The sequence below is a fragment of the Nomia melanderi genome, unplaced genomic scaffold, assembly GCF_051020985.1.
Source record: "Nomia melanderi isolate GNS246 unplaced genomic scaffold, iyNomMela1 scaffold0396, whole genome shotgun sequence".
Lineage (NCBI taxonomy): Eukaryota > Metazoa > Arthropoda > Insecta > Hymenoptera > Halictidae > Nomia > Nomia melanderi.
Window position 1 is genome coordinate 1 of NW_027475511.1, and position 5,000 is coordinate 5,000.

General features: G+C 49.1%; 2 non-coding genes across 2 annotated transcripts in view; both read left to right on the forward strand.

Annotated features, from left to right (window-relative positions):
• Positions 1 to 2,691: 2,691 nt before the first annotated feature.
• On the forward strand, positions 2,692 to 2,846 carry LOC143176153 (5.8S ribosomal RNA). The gene has a single exon (XR_013000742.1). It is a non-coding gene; the product is annotated as a 5.8S ribosomal RNA (ribosomal RNA).
• A 2,051-nt stretch (positions 2,847 to 4,897) lies between these two features.
• LOC143176154 (large subunit ribosomal RNA) overlaps positions 4,898 to 5,000 on the forward strand; it is a 4,007-nt gene continuing 3,904 nt past the window's right edge. Inside the window, exon 1 of the ribosomal RNA XR_013000743.1 lies at positions 4,898 to 5,000. This exon is cut by the window's right edge and continues 3,904 nt beyond it. This is a non-coding gene — a ribosomal RNA (large subunit ribosomal RNA).

The following is a 5,000-nucleotide window of genomic DNA, read 5'->3' on the forward strand; positions in this document are numbered from 1 at the left end:
GTAGCGATTCGGCCGAGTCACCCGCCACGAAACTCTCTCTCGTCGTGGAATCCCCATGTCGGAGAGTAAAACGCGAAGGCTAACTATATAAGAAATATATAGTATTATTTATGCCTGTGGTTCTCCGTTTGCCCTACTCTCAGATACGCGACTCGGAGAGTTACGAATAATCGTGATGGACCACGATTTCTGTACGTCTTACATCTTTCGACGATGGGACGATCCACGCGAAGAGATCATTCCTGCTTGCGTGAGGTGCGATAGCGCCGATTCGCTTTTCTGTACGGGGAGAAATAGAACGATGAGTTGACTTATCGGGTCTTCGTTGGAATTACCGTCGCTGGCATTGTAAACTCCAGATGACCTTGTGATTCCTTCGTCGGGCACTGGTAAAGGGTGGCGATGATTCGTTCTATAATAGAAATACCCGTCGTAGCGATTCGGCCGTGTCACCCGCCACGAAAATCTCTCTCGTCGTGGAATCCCCGCGTCGTAGAGTAAACGCGAAGGCTTGCTATAGAAGACTATAGTTTATACGCCTGTGGTTCACCGGTTGCCTGCTCTCCGGGGTACGCGATCGCGCAGGAGTTACGGAAGAACTTGATGGGCCACGATCTCCAAGCGGCTATATCTTTCGACGATGGGACGATTCACGCGAAGAGAACGTTCGTGCATGCGTGAGGTGCGATAGCGTTGATTCGCTTGTCTGTACGGGGAGAAATAGAACGATGAGTTGACTTATCGGGTCTTCGTTGGAATTACCGTCGCTGGCATTGTAAACTCCAGATGACCTTGTGATTCCTTCGTCGGGCACTGGTAAAGGGTGGCGATGATTCGTTCTATAATAGAAATACCCGTCGTAGCGTTTCGACCGATGTCACCCGCCACGAAATTCTCTCTCGTCGTGGAATCCCCGCGTCGGAGAGTAACCGCCGAAGGCTTGCTATAGAAGACTATAGTTTATACGCCTGTGGTTCACCGGTTGCCGGCTCTCCGGGGCACGCGATCGCGCGAAGGTTACGGAGGGACGTGAAGCGCCCGAGCAATGAAACGTCCGCAGGAGGAAACGAGCAACCGCCGAACATTGTTTCGCGACGTTTCCATAATGTATTGTCGTTTCGCTCGCATCCCGCTTCTTTCCCCTAGTTTCCTCGACGCGTAGTTTCGCAGCCTTAGTGGACGAATCATTCTCGATTCGAGGAAAGATATGCAGTGGGGCGTGCAATGAGCCCGCCAGAGACCACGATCTCCAATGCGTCTTTACATCTTTGGACGATGGGACGATCCACGCGAAGAGAACGTTCGTGCTTGCGCGAGGTGCATTAGCGTCGATTCGCTTTTCTGTACGGGGAGAAATAGAACGATGAGTTGACTTATCGGGTCTTCGTTGGAATTACCGTCGCTGGCATTGTAAACTCCAGATGACCTTGTGATTCCTTCGTCGGGCACTGGTAAAGGGTGGCGATGATTCGTTCTATAATAGAAATACCCGTCGTAGCGATTCGGCCGAGTCACCCGCCACGAAACTGTCTCTCTTTCGTCGTGGAAACCCCGCGTCGGAGAGTAAAACGCGCGAAGGCTGTGACTGTAACATATATATATATATATACACAGTATACAATGCCTGTGGTTTTTGCGCGTGTCGGCTCTTCGGTATACGCGATCGGCCAGAGTTACGGAGGGACGGTGAAGCGCACGAGAAATTGAAACGGCCGCACGATTGGAACCGAGCAACCGTCGAACATTGTTTCGCGACGTTTCCATAATGCGTTTTCGTTTCGCTCGCATACCGCTTCTTTTCCCCTAGTCTCTGAGACGCGTTTTCGAGCCGTTCTTCTACTATCGATTCTCGTAGAGAGAAGGGACCGGGTAGTCTGGAAGTGGAACCCGCATCTTGCGTGTACCGTACACGGAATTGAGAGGACCGGCCGTGAAGCTCGTTTTAAAGCCGTGCGTCTGACACCCAACTCTTGCGCGCCAATTTCGCGGCAAGAGATAATATGGGACGAATGACCGGCAAAGAGCCAGCTGTGAAGTCTGTTTTTTTAATCGAATCCGTGGACGTGTGTATGCCGTAGCGTCGCTCGTCGTGTTCGTTCATGGTCGTTCCGAGAGAAAGAACGAAAGCGGTAACGAAGGGACCGGCCGTGAAGCTCGTTTTAAAGCCGCGCGTCTGACACCCAACTCTTGCGCGCCAATTTCGCGGCAAGAGATAACATGGGACGAATGACCGGCAAAGAGCCAGCTGTGAAGTCTTTTTTCATTATTTGCTTTCAATCGATCGATCGGTACGATTCGTGCAACGTTTCGCGCGATGCGACGCGAAAACATGCGCGCAACAATAGATGCGTCTGATCGGAAGAACGCGAGGGTCGACTGCACGCGATGGATTCAGTATCGGGTAGGATACAAAATATATCCCCGTCGTTTCCACGCGTGCGAGTCTTCTGCGTCTTTCGCGGGTTTTTGAATGCACTATACGCCCGGAACGTCGAGAAATATATACATATTACTTGAACGTTTTTCGTCTCGAAAGGCTTCGGTGTCGTCTCCAAGGCGACGCCTGAATCTCCTTCGCGCGCTGGTCGGAGATTCAGGTATCAACTTTTATCTTCTCTTTGAAAGAAGAGAGATATTAGGTCGAACAAGTGAGAATAAAATTATATATGTGAAATATAAAATTTATACGATTACCCTGAACGGTGGATCACTTGGCTCGTGGGTCGATGAAGAACGCAGCTAATTGCGCGTCAACGTGTGAACTGCAGGACACATGAACATCGACATTTCGAACGCACATTGCGGTCCACGGATACAATTCCTGGACCACGCCTGGCTGAGGGTCGTTTACGTACCATACACTGCTTGCGTAGCTCTGTCAAATCCCCGCCGTCGTTCACCTCTTCGGATCGAACGTTTTTTTACCGAAGGGCGCAAAGAACGTCTCTGAGTCGGGTTAAGAGAAGGATGCTACGTACGAGCGAACGATGGGTGTCTCGTCGGCGTTTGTCGCGGACACGCGAAAATTCTGTGAATTTCACGGACAGTGTACGTTCTAGTTGTTGCAAAACGATCGGAATCGTTTGTATGGACTCGCGTGAGTGTTCGCGGCGTCGTGCGTCGTTCAATTACGACCGCCCGCGGATACCGCTCCACTGCGATATGGATCTGAGCGACAACTTTTTCGGCTGTTCGTGAGATGAACGGTTTCGTGTGTTTAGAAAAATTTTTTTTCCCGCGCTCCCGACGTCACCTGAAATGATGCGTCAGAGGTGAAAGAAAATATTAAGAAGTCGAGAGAGAGAGACTACACACGTTTTATTCATATTTTGTATACCGTGCGTGAGACGGATGTGCACGACACGTCGTATGTCGGTATATTACCGACTGGCCCCAGGGAGATTGTTTTCTTCCTCTCTTACGAATGAGATGTACGTTTCGGAGGATCGTCGTTACCGAAACACACGGCAAAACGAGACTTCTCGCAGCAGAACCTTTATACACAATACACATCGACTCTTTTTACCCCGAGAGAGAGAGAAAAGGTGTATTTCTTTTTTTTATTTTTCGAATTCGACGCACGAACGCTTTGACGACTGGAGAAAAACACGGTGTGTGTTAAAATCGTGCGGGACGAGCATGCGTATTCGTAACGGGTCGAATAGTTCTTATTCCCCGTCGTCGCGTGTCCTCGCTGGACCACCACCGTGCGCTTCCGCCACGTTCAGTTGAATTTCGAAATATATATATATAAAAAGAATCACCATATACTCTCTTTCGGGAGGTGTATTTTTATCGGTTTCTGCTATAGAGAAGAGACGGAGATCGTGTTGTGAGGTGTAACGTTTCTGTATCCCCGTTTCGGAGGATCGTCGTTATCGGCGGAACACACGTCAAAACGAGACTTCTCGCAGAACCTTTATACACAATACACATCGACTCTTTTACCCCGAGAGAGAGAAAAGGTGTTTTTCTTTTTTTTTTATTTTTCGAATTCGACGCACGAACGCTTTGACGACTGGAGAAAAACACGGTGTGTGTTAAAATCGTGCGGGACGAGCATGCGTATTCGTAACGGGTCGAATAGTTCTTATTCCCCGTCGTCGCGTGTCCTCGCTGGACCACCACCGTGCGCTTCCGCCACGTTCAGTTGTATTTCGAAATATATATATATAAAAAGAATCACCATATACTCTCTTTCGGGAGGTGTATTTTTATCGGTTTCTGCTATAGAGAAGAGACGGACGATCGTGTGTGACACCACGTGGTAACGTTTCCGTATCCCCGTAAAATACGTTTATCTTTTCTCGTAGAAAAGAGAGAGGAAGAGGCAGGAGCTCCTCTTTGGCGAGGCTTTCGAACGTCGCGTCCCGTCCGCCGGAATATAATGATATAAATATATAACCGCCGCCGACTTTGTGCGAAAGCGTTGAAACGAACGCGTCGGTCGCCCCATGGTGTGTGTTTGTCGTGTCTTCTTTTCCTCTTCTGCACTTCTCTTCACTGTCGATCGCGAGACCGCGCGAGATCCGCTTCGGTCGTCCAGTCCCCGAAAATTCTTCTCGGACGGGCGTTAAAGTTAACCGGAGCGCGAGATCGTCTAGCGAGAGTCTTTTTCGCGATCGAGTAAAATGTGATAGAAGAAGGAGAAGAGTGTAAAAAGAGAATATAGACACGCGACGCAGCAGAGACCACTGGTGAGGCGCATAAGACGCGTTCGCGAACGATTTTTCGCGACGATACGGAGTCGCGCGTGTCGCGGTATATTTATCATTTATATACGTTATAATATGAATATTGTTGTGTTCGAACGCACTCTCCTCTAGACTTTGTTTTTTTTGCCTTTGAGCGATTTTTATGAAATTCGATTGAATTTTCATACAATTCACGTTCACGACGACCTCAGAGTAGGCGAGATTACCCGCTGAATTTAAGCATATTACTAAGCGGAGGAAAAGAAACTAACAAGGATTTCCTTAGTAGCTGCGAGCGAACAGGAA